This window comes from Eleutherodactylus coqui, chromosome 12 (assembly GCF_035609145.1).
Source record: "Eleutherodactylus coqui strain aEleCoq1 chromosome 12, aEleCoq1.hap1, whole genome shotgun sequence".
NCBI classification, from domain to species: Eukaryota; Metazoa; Chordata; class Amphibia; order Anura; family Eleutherodactylidae; genus Eleutherodactylus; species Eleutherodactylus coqui.
This window is the reverse complement of record NC_089848.1, coordinates 17,859,198-17,871,589: the sequence shown is the minus strand read 5'-3', so window position 1 is coordinate 17,871,589 and position 12,392 is coordinate 17,859,198.

Below are 12,392 nucleotides of genomic sequence, written 5' to 3'. Positions count from 1 at the left end.
AGGCCTGCGCTCACCCCCTGCTGCTGATGCCGGGGGGAGCCGGACCGGAGGGGCCCGTGAGGGACTCTCTACGCGGCGTCGGCGCTGTGGGGCTTCCTCTGGGCTTAGTCGTGCCGGCGGGCAGGCCCTCCGCGGCCTAGTCTCCCTCACCGCGACTTCCGGTCCTCTTCTGCTCCCTGCTGCTGCCGCTCCCCTTGGACGCCTGCTGCCTGCTCGTCCGGTCCTGCCTCCCGCTGCCGCTCCGGCCGCCTGGTAATCGGCCCCCGCTGTCCCTGCTCCCGCTGACGCTCCGGTCTCCTAATCTTCAGCCGCTGCCGGCCCCGCTCCCGCTGCTACTCTGGACCCCGCGACCCCCGCATTTTCGCTCACTAGTCCAGGTGCCGCTCCCTCCAGGACTCTCTCAAGCCACTCCAGGCCCCGCTCCTCGACCGCTGCCCAGATCTTCTCCATCACGGCGTCCATCTTGGGTAAGTGGATCCTCTTCGGGCTCCTCCTGACGGACCGCTTCGGGGCACTTCAGGCTTGTCTCTTCCTTCTTCTTCTCTTCTGTCCTGTCTCCTTCTCCTCTGCGCCTTGTTTTAGGGCTTCTTTCTTTCTTCTTGCTTTATATTCTTATTTTCTGACTTCTTCTCTGCCTGTGCTTCTGTTCCTTGCTCCTTGCTGTCCGTTGCTGCACTGACCCCTCCTCCTGCTGTTCCTGCACTTTCTATCTGCTTCCTCCCCCTTAGCTCCCCCCCCCCTCCTTTCTCTACTCAACAGTCTCACCTACTGTTAACCCCTACCTTCCCCGTTAACCCTGTCATGCGCTGCCTACATCTATAGCCCTGCGGTCTGCTATTCCGGCGCTTCTCATCGAAATTTTGTTGCAATTTTTTGCCTTTGCAGTGTATGTTTGGCTTATGTGTTGGGAAATAGTACAGGTATATAATGTCCATAAACCCCTGTAGGCCGAATGGATAGCAAAAGATTGTACTTTTATCATCTGCCAGGCAGGTACAGTCTATATTAGATTACCTTTTTATAGAAAAGCAAAGCCTGCTGTGCTTCTTTAGGGACCAGGCACTGCCAAATACGTATAACAAAATATGCAAAAAGAATAGTGGGTTATGGGCAACATATGCAACTGCATTTCCACATCTGCATACTGTATACCGGATATGATTTTAGTGCATACTGTATGTCAAGCGAAATGTACAGTATACTGCAAATGGAGACAGAACAGACCTTCACATACGCTACTGGAAAGTTCTCACCTTGAGAAATATTTGAATTATTGGATTATTATTGGATATTGACAATTTGAGGGCTTATTCACACGTCCGTATATCGGCCGGGTTTTCATGCCTGCCGATATACGGTGTCCCTTTCTGCAGGGGGAGGAGGCGGGCCGGGCCGGCACCAGTGCACTGACCTCCCGTGCCCTCCCAGCTCCTCGCCACTGTTTGTAATGGGAGGGCCAGGATGCAGGTGGAGCTAAATTCTGCCCTGTCCCGCCCCTACCATTGCAAATAGTGGCGAGGGGCGGAGAGAGGGCAGAGCGGTGGCGGGAGCTCAGGGCACTGCTCCCGACCCCGCCTGCCTCCTCCCCCTGCAAAAAAGGAACATCGTATATAGGCCGGGCGTGAAAACCCGGCCAATATACGGACGTGTAAATAAGCCCTGATGAATTAAAACAGTACATAATTCAAGTTACTGCACAAATGATACATTCAGGACCTCAGACAATAAAAAACAAAATGTTACTGAAAACTACAACATCCATAAATTGAGATTTTAAAAGAGATGTAATTATTACATGGCTTGCGCATACTTGCTATTCAAAATGTCACATCTCTATTTCTTAGAATAGAAACTTTGAAACAACGCGGCAATGTCATATTCCAGACAGAATGCATACCTTCATCACCGTAAGGGAAATCAATTAGTTCCTAAATTCAACTCAAGTGACAATTTAGAAGCTATAAAGACCCACAATGGCTGCGTTAACAGGTAACTGATATTGAACGAATCACACTCGGTTGTTATATTGTTTCCAGATGTTTAAATGCTCTTTGTGGTCAATTAAAGGGGTTGTCCCGCGAAAGCAAGTGGGGTTATACACTTCTGTATGGCCATATTAATGCACTTTGTAATATACATCATGCATTAAATATGAGCCATACAGAAGTTATTCACTTACCCACTCCATTGCTGGCGTCCCCGTCTCCATGGCTCCGTCTAATTTCAGCATCTAATCACCCGATTAGACGCACTTGCGCAGAAGGGTCTTCTGCCTTCTGGTCGGTCCGGGCACGAGCGGCGTTCTGGCTCCGCCCCTTCTACGCGTCATCGCGTAGCTCCGCCCGGTCACGTGTGCCGATTCCAGCCAATCAGGAGGCTGGAATCGGCAATGGACCGCACAGAGCCCATGGTGCACCATGGGAGAAGACCCGCGGTGCACTATGAGAGAAAACCGCGGTGCGTCATTGGGAAAGGACCGGCGGCCATCTTTAAAAGAAGAAAAGAAGATGCTGCGCGAACTGGGAAGGAGGTAAGCGATTTTTTTTTTTAATTACTGACGGTATTGATTTTAACAGGGCAGAATGCGGGGGTAGGTTGAAAAAAAAATTGCATTTCGCCGCGGGACAACCCCTTTAAATATTCTCATGATGCATCCATCCCTTTCTTACCTGTCTATTCTATAGCGCTGCAGAACATCATTTATCAACATTTTATATTCTTTGCCCCAGTTCCTTCATTAGAGCCAGTAATACTCTACTGATATAGACTTCGCTTGTGCTATTGAGGGTTCATTGTGGTCATGCTGTAAATTACATGTGTGGTTTATCATAGGTCTCAGATCTTAAAAGATGTCATGGGGCTAGTGCTTTAAGTCTTGTGAGAGTAGCTGAAGGCATCTGGACTTCATATTCTCATTAGCATGAATGCTAGCAAAAGAGTGAGCCAGCCTTTAGGTCATCAGGACATTCATGTTTTGTTTTTTTTAGCTGAAGAAGTACTTATGAATAATCCTATACTGTTGTCTCCAAAGATTTCATTGTCTCAATGAATAGAATGGGGGTAATGTATTATGACCACCATTTCAGGATGCACTTAAAGGGGTGGTCTCGCGAAAGCAAGTGGGGGTATACACTTCTGTATGGCCATATTAATGCACTTTGTAATATACATCGTGCATTAAATATGAGCCATACAGAAGTTATTCACTTACCTGCTCCGTTGCTAGCGTCCCCGTTGCCATGGTTCCGTCTAACTTCGGTGTCTTCTTGCTTTTTTAGACGCGCTTGCGCAGATGCATCTTCTCCCTTCGGCTGGTCTTGGAAGCATCGGAGTTTTGGCTCCGCCCCCTTTTCGCGTCATCGCGTAGCTCCGCCCCCGTCATGTGCCGATTCCAGCCAATCAGGAGGCTGGAACCGGCACACGTCATGGGGCGGAGCTACGCGATGATGCGTACAAGGGGGCGGAGCCAAAATGCCGATGCTGCCGAGCGGAGCCGAAGGGAGAAGAAGGGAGAAGACGGATCTGCGCAAGCGCGTCTAAAAAGGCAAGAAGACACCGAAGTTAGACGGAACCATGGCAACGGGGACGCTAGCAACGGAGCAGGTAAGTGAATAACTTCTGTATGGCTCATATTTAATGCACGATGTATATTACAAAGTGCATTAATATGGCCATACAGAAGTGTATAGACCCACTTGCTTTCGCGAGACCACCCCTTTAATGTATGAAGAAGTACAGTAGGAGCAGGAGTAGATTTCTGGCATAATTTATGCCAGATTCTGGCTAAATTATACAGAAATCTGTCAGTCCAGCATTGCAATGCCAACTCTTGACAAACCAACCCCGCTTTTCTTGCTAAACTAGCATGTGCAAAAATTTGCAACTTTTTGTACATTCATTTTGGCCTTTCACACCTTACTATGATTAGGAATGTAGGTTCACGTAACTGCTGAAAATGATTAAAACAAGTTTAACCCCTTAACGACCAGCCCATAGTGTTTTTACGTCCTCCCGAAGTGGGCTTTATTCTCTGAGGACGTAAAAACGTGTCCTGCAGAGAATAAAGCCCCTCGGGCTGTGGAGGTGACAGCTCCATGCTGTCGGTGCCCACAGGTAGCCGACAGCATGGAGCTGTCATCCCGGGCTGCGGGCAGTCCCCCCGGGCATTGCGATCGGCGCTATCCAATGGATAGCGCCGATCGCAAAAAAGTAAATAAAAGTGCCCAAAAAGTAACAGTTTCAGCTGCTCTGATGGATCGGATCCACCAGGGCAGCTGAAAATTCTTACCTGGCTTGTCGGCGGTGTCCCCCAGAGATCTGGTCCTCCCGGACCCGCCGCCGCTCTTCTGCGCATGCGCGCCAGTCGATGACGTCACGCGCACGCACAGAAGCCCGGGAGCCCCCAGCAAATTCAAAATCTCCTGGCTCCCGGCTCCTGAAGGTAGCCGGGAACCAGGAGGTGTTACCAGGGACCGCGGTGAGCGGGCCCCGGGCCTGCGATCGCCGCTATCCAATGGATAGCGGCGATCGCGAAAAAGTTTAAAAAGTTTTTAAAAAGTGCTAGTTTCACCTCCCCTCATGGATCAGATCCATGAGGGGAGGTGAAAATACTCACCTCGGGTCCTCTGCGATGTCCCGGGACCCGAAGTGCCCGTCTGCACATGCGCGCCCGATGATTGACATCGGGCGCGTGCACAGAGGGGCTCAAGCCCCGGGAAATTCAAAATCCCTTTGCTACTGGCTGCCATGTGTAGCCAAGAGCAGAGGGATGTCACTGGGTACATGATCACTGTCATCCAATGGATGACAGTGATCATGTAAAGTTTAAAAATAGTGTAAAAAAGTTTTTAAAAGTTTTTAAAAGTTTTTAAAAAGTTTAAAAAGCGTACCTTTCATCTTCCCTCACGGATCATATCCGTGAGGGAGGATGAAAGTACGTACATAAGGCCCCCAGATTTATCCGCGGACCTTACCCCAGTTTCTGCGCACACGCCCATCGCCAAAATGGTGGACGCATGCGCAAAAGCTGTGGATTGCCAGGATAATTGAAATTCTCCCTGCTTCTGGCTACAAAACTGAGCCAAGAGCCTGGAGATTTCACAGGGGGCCGCGGTGAGCAGTTCCTGGTCACGTGTTCGCCATCATCCAATGGATAATGGCGATCACGTAAAAGTTTTTAAAAAAAATTGAAGTTTCATCTCCCCTCACCAATGCGATCTGTGAGAGGAGTCGGGGAGCCCAGGAAACTGAAAATCTCCTTGCTCCCAGGCGACCAACGGTCGCCGAGAGCCTGGAGCAGTGACGGGTGGCCTCGTTGAGCGGTCCCTGGTCACGTGATAAAAAGGTAGCGATCTACCTTAGGTCGGTCTCACATGACTGGATAGGAATTACGGATTCCGCATGCGTCTGATCCGCGGTAATACGCAGATCAATCGCATTGGATTACACAATTCCGCTCACATTAGCGGGTTGGAATTGTGTAATCCACTCGCAGAAAAGAGAACGCAGCAGGTTCTATTTTACCGCGGCTATCCGCAACATAGAGCCCATTGTGCTCCGTGGTCGTGGATATACCCACTGCCCATACGCAACTACATTGTATACGGGCTGCGGGTACCCATGTCATCGCTAAGCGACGGTGCGGGAAATACAAACAAAAAAAAGGTGTACTGCGCATGACTGCCTGTGTGAGTAGGCAGTTATGCGCAGTACATTACGTGGCCGTTTGCAGGGTTACAGCCGGGCTCACAGCTGGGATCCGCTGCGGGCCTCCGCAAGCAGATTCCGCCTACGGCTGCGAGAGCCCGGCGTTATTCAGACCGCTACCTGTGATACGTATTTTACAAGAAGCCCCAGGAACGCTCGCCTTAATGCAGTTCCAGGAGCAGCTTGTTGAGCGCCTTCTGTGCGAGACCGCCGCACCTCATCAAGCTTACGGAGACTCATGGAACGCCACTTTTCACACCCCGTCCCTGCCACTAAGGTCACGAAATACCCCCAAAAAGCATGAGAGGAGGGGGGGACACCGGTTTTATTGCCCCATGGGCCCATTCCAACCAGCCTCCGTAATTACCCGTCTTCGGAAATACCACACAATTCACATTATTACTTTTATCTAAGATTTGCAAACGCCAAAAAGGGCGCAGAGTGTGTGTAGGGCGGGGGGGGGGGGGATTTTTAGGGAGTCAATTTTTATTCCGTACAAATAAGCAATGGGGCCTGGGATTTATTCAGTTGTGCCCTGAAATCCAACGGTTGTTCCTTCCATTATAGGCCTTGCAATGTGTCCTGTAAGTAGATTAGGGCCACAATGGGTATGTTTCTGAACTCGGGACAAACGGGGGTATCCATTTTGGGGTGAACGTCTTCATTCCTATGTACACTGTACAAAAAAACTGTTTTTAAATTTAAAAAATTGCCAAAAAAATTGAAAATCGTAACTTTTTCCTTCTGCTTTGCTTAGATTCATTCAAATACTGTTTTTAAAATGACAGAATTGCCAAAAAAACGAAAATCACAATTTTTTCTTTCTGATTGGCTTGAATTCATTCAAAAACTGTGGGGTCAAAATATGCAGTACACCCCTAGATAAATTCCTTAAGGGGTCTAGTTTTCAAAATGGGGTCATTTGTGGGGGTTTTCTATGGTTTTGGGCGCTCAAGAACTCTACATGTGTGCTATGGGGTCTAAAAGGACTTCAAGCAAAATTCCTGTTTTGAAAGACACTGACTACTCCTTTCATTTTAGGCCCCGTTGTGGACTCAGATATAACATTAGGGCCACAATAGGTATATTTCTGAACACGGGAGAAACAAGGGTATTAGAGATTAGCGAGCATACTCGTCCGAGCTTGATACTCGTTCGAGCATTAGGGTGTTCGAGATGCTCGTTACTCGTAACGAGTACCACGCGGTGTTCGGGTTACTTTCATTTTCTTCCCTGAGAAATTTGCGCGCTTTTCTGGCCAATAGAAAGACAGGGAAGGCATTACAACTTCCCCCTGCAACGTTCAAGCCCTATACCACCCCCCTGCAGTGAGTGGCTGGCGAGATCAGGTGTCACCCGAGTATTAAAATCTGCCCCTCCCGCAGCTCGCCACAGATGCATTCTGACATTAGTTCAGGGAAAGTGGTATCTTGGTGGAGCTGCTATAGGGAGAGTGTTAGGAGTATTTTAGGTTTCAAGAACCCCAACGGTCCTTCTTAAGGCCATAGAAATCGCAGATCGCACCTATGTGCGATCTGCGATTTCTCTTCTCTTCTCTATATGCGCGCAATGGGGCCGGCGGCAGCAGCGCCGACCCCATTGAGAACATATAGAAGACAAATCATTCTTCTCTGCCACAGCTGTAACAGAATCCCACAGCGGGTCCCTCCTTTCCCGTGGACATGAGGGCAAAAAATTGATTTTACTTACCAGTCTGGATGCTGCAGATCTGCCCTCTGTCGTAGCCGAGTCTTCTTTCTTCAGCCCGGCGGATGTGCTTGGCACGCCAACAGCGTGCCGCGCGCATGCGCTGTGCACCCCTTTTTTTTTTAATTCCTGCTCTCTCGCCCGGAGAGCAGAAATTCAGCTGCGGGTGTGCCGCAGATACGGACTGCCTCCATAAGCTTCCTGCAGAAAATGAAGCATACTGCGGGTAATCTCCCGCACATACGATCCGCGTGGCAGGGAAAAAGGACATCCGCAGGCATTTACTTACCCGCGGGTGTCCAATGCATCCTTATGAGCGCGGATCACGCGTGCAGGACACCTGCACGGATTTGCTAATTCCAATTAGCTAGTGGACCTGAGGCCTTACACCTGCCTGGGAGGAATCCTATGAGACGGTGAGGCACAGCGCTGGGAGCTAGGCTTTCATTTGAAAAAGGGGCAGGGCCTAGTGCTCAGCTGACACCAGAGAGTAGTAGCATTAAGAGGGGAAGCTCACCTGGTGCTGTACTGGTCAGGGAGCTTCCCTGTCGCCCGGATGTAAGCAGTGGAGACGTGGATGCCTGGCGTCCTGAGGTGGTTCGGTCTGGAGATCGAGGCGGTGGAAGGAACAAACGGCAATTGGCCTGTCCTGCAACACAGAGTAGGGATTTGTCACAGACAGCGGTGCTGGCTTCAGGATCAGCATTTCGTCTTGGACGATCAGGATGTCTAAGGTTCTTCATGAGTATGCAGAGAAAGCGGAGACGTCTCGTCAGGACATGGGGACAGCGGCTGGTGGGATCACAGCTCTTGTGCACCTGCGTGAGAACATGTCCATGTTATGTCTGTACAATTTTGAGAATCATATGGTGCTCACAGGCGTCAGGTTAGGTCGGGGGTACGGGAGTGCAGGATCCAGCTTAAATGTGCGCAGTAGCAGGGAGGCTTTGGGGGATTTTTGGGGAAGTGTGTGTGAGGTGTTAAATAGGTGAGAGAGAACTTGGGTTGGGTTTAGGGGGTACTCCACTGCCAATTTTGGCATGGATGACCATCAATTCCGTCAAAAAGTTGTGGGCAGCATTCCTTGTGAGAACATGTCCATGTTATGTCTGTACAATTTTGAGAATCATATGGTGCTCACAGGCGTCAGGTTAGGTCGGGGGTAGGGGAGCGCAGGAGCCAGCTTAAATGTGCGCAGTAGCGGGGAGGCTTTGGGGGATTTTTGGGGAAGTGTGTGTGAGGTGTTAAATAGGTGAGAGAGAACTTGGGTTGGGTTTAGGGGGTACTCCACTGCCAATTTTGGCATGGATGACCATCAATTCCGTCAACAAGTTGTGGGCAGCATTCCTTGTGAGAACATGTCCATGTTATGTCTGTACAATTTTGAGAATCATATGGTGCTCACAGGTGTCAGGTTAGGTCGGGGGTACGGGAGTGCAGGATCCAGCTTAAATGTGAGCAGTAGCGGGGAGGCTTTGGGGGATTTTTTGGGAAGTGTGTGTGAGGTGTTAAATAGGTGAGAGAGAACTTGGGTTGGGTTTAGGGGGTACTCCACTGCCAATTTTGGCATGGATGACAATCAATTCCGTCAACAAGTTGTGGGCAGCATTCCTTGTGAGAACATGTCCATGTTATGTCTGTACAATTTTGAGAATCATATGGTGCTCACAGGCGTCAGGTTAGGTCGGGGGTAGGGGAGCGCAGGAGCCAGCTCAAATGTGCGCAGTAGCGGGGAGGCTTTGGGGAATTTTTGGGGAAGTGTGTGTGAGGTGTTTAAAAGGTGAGAGAGAACCTGGGTTGGGTTTAGGGGGTACTCCATTGCCAATTTTGGCATGGATGACCATCAATTCCGTCAACAAGTTGTGGGCAGCATTCCTTGTGGGAGTCTGGTAGCGGACGAGGGTCAGCAGGCGTCAAGAGTGACGGTGGCAGTACAGATAGAAAAAGATGGGGATGGGACACAATTAGATGACAGCAGAGGGGGGGGGTTATGTTTGTTTTGAGGGTCTGCTGGGAGCGCATTAAAAAAAAAAAAAAAAGGTGGGATGAATAAGTGGAGATTTTCTCTCGCTTTCATTTCTGCTCAGCTGTCTGGAATTTTACTGGACCAAAAAGTTTTTGGACTTTTTCTTCTGGTATTTTGTGCCGGATCTATGAAGGAACCTCCAAATGGCGATTCCAGCATGGGTGTGATAGCAGCCTATATCTACATTATGCATTGCATTATCTATAGTATGTTCTCTATTATTAGTTTCTTATCACTTGACCCATAATGCTATATAGAAGATAAAATCACCATGCCATAAAATGAACCTAGATATTTACATTAATACATCAGAATAAACTGATAATGACAGTTTGTCAAATTGGAATGACTAGAGCAGTGTTTCCCAAACTCCAGGACATTGTAAGGACATTGTAAGAACACCTGTAGCAATGTCTGAGATACTGACCATAATTACATTCTCTGTGCAATATTGAGAAAATCCAGAAAACATGACCTGTGGGGGTCCACGAGGGCTGGAGTTTGGGAAACACTTGACCGAAACTATTGACGGGGCACATTGATCAGCAATAAACCTATCTGTTAAACTGAATGCATGCATCTACAATAACTTTTGAATTTCTTGCATTGTACAGTAGATTCAGGCAAACATATTTAAAAGGATGATACAGTTTAGAAAACTAATTCCCAAAAGGGGGTTCTGAGCTAACAGTCGGGTGTCCTTTTTTAAAGAATTATCTCTCCACCAGAGTGGAAAGCAGTCACAAAGGGCTTCTCTCACTCTCGCTGGAGGACCTAGTCTTTCCTGCACTAAATGGACAACCCATTCATTTGGATGACTCTTACGTAATACTTAATTTCCCCTGTGGTGCGCTGCAAGGAAATGAAACAATTTCTTATAGGTTTTCCAACAAGTTACACCGATGTGATATCGCTGCGATTTTCTCGTGGTAATATCACTGTCGCCCATGTGAAAGAGGCCTTAAAACAAGCACCACACCTACTGTCTTTTTGGTGTAGTCTTTGGTAATCCTACTCCTTTTCCTTGGAGTAGACCCATGCTTGCTAAATGTTTCCTTGTAAAATTTATGATATTGCTTTTAAAACCAAGCAGCAGACTTGCTGTCTTTTGAGCAAAATTTTGGGTAGCTCTATAAGTGCCTTGGAGGAGGCCTGTGCTTGAGTGTTTTCACACGGCAGAATTTGTCCTTGTAAAAGTGATGATGTTGCTTTTAAAATAAGCAGCATACCTGCTTCGCAAATACAAACAAAGATTAACACAGGATAATGGCGCTGACACAAATCAAAATACTAGCACGGTATAAAATTAAAAAATATAGCTAAAGTTATGGTATAAAAGAATTTAAAAAATGGGGAACAGGGAACACCAATAAGAATCACAAACTAAGCATGGAAGAAGTAGTGTAAAAATAAAAGCAAGCGTGGAGGCAAATGATAACGCTCCTAAACTTCTATCATATGCCTCATAGAGATACTTTATAACAAAAATAGGTTGAAATTTTAAGCAGCACACTAAAAAAATTAAAGGCTATGGACACCTATGGGGCATTTTTTTTTTTGCTTTATTTAAATGTATTTTGGGCTCACAATCATTTTTACAATACCATGTAATCAACAGTTTTTCACCATTTGTTTGTTGCTGCTATTTATCACTGTATATAGAAACTGCAGACTGAATGTTCACAGGAAATCTGTCAGTGTGCTGGGCTGACTGTGCTGGGCTGACTGCTATATCTCTTCTCCTGATGGTTCTTATCAGCTGATCTTTAACCACAACAAATAAACTTTGCAAAGGTTATAAATTATCTGATAAGAAGGTTAGGGAGAAGGGAGAGCAGAGGACAACCAAGCTGTCAGTCCAGCACACTGATACATGTCCTATTGAGACTCAATCTGCAGTTTCTTTAAACCGTGATATGAAGAAGCTGCAGGAGACATTACCTAATTTTTAGGTACAAATTGTCAGCCCAAAATATGTGGATTTGTGAAAAATAAATTTCCTCCCAAAGGTGTCTATAGCTTTTAAGGGTGGATTCAGACAAACGTGTTTATGTGCGTACAATTGTACGCACAAAAAAGACGCGCACCTGTTAGAACCATTGGTTCCCTATGGTGTGTTCACATGTCCATGACTTACAGGTGTGCAAACACACGTACATGCAAAACATAGGACATGCGTGCACCATAGGTCTGCGGTGCATGTCAATATTCCCCAGCGAGGAGTCCCCTTGTCACTGAACACTGTGACAGCACTGTCACAGTGTTCAGTGACAAGGGGACTCCCCACTTGGAGAAAAGAATCCCCTGCCACAGCTGTCATAGCTGTCACCGGTGCTTCTACAGTTCCATTGAAAGCAATGGGCTACCTGCAAGCCCTGTAGGGATTTTCAGGGAAGGCCTTTAAATATAAGCCCTTCCCTAGAATGTGTTAAAAATAAAAAAAATATATACTCACCTCTCATCATCTCTCTCTGCACGGACTTGCATTCACGCGTGTTTGTGCATTTGTGCACGTACATGGGTGCGTGGTTTTGTGCATACTAATGCACGCTCATGTGAATGCATCCTAAAGTATTATTTTTGAGCTATATTACAAGTGTAGCTTAACCCCTTAACGACCAGCCCATAGTGTTTTTACGTCCTCCCGAAGTGGGCTCTATTCTCTGAGGACGTAAAAACATGCTTCCTGCAGAGAATAGTGCCCCTCGGGCTGTGGACGTGACAGCTCCATGCTGTCGGTGTCCGCAGGTAGCTGACAGCATGGAGCTGTCATCCCGGGCTGTTCGGAGCCCCCCCCGGCATTGCGATCGGCGCTATGTAATGTATAGCGCCGATCGCAAAAAAAGTAAATAAAAGTACATAAAAGTTAAAGATTCAGCTGCTCTGATGGATCGGATCCATCGGAGCAGCTGAAATTACTCACCCAGGTCCGGCACGCTGCTCCCCGCTCTCC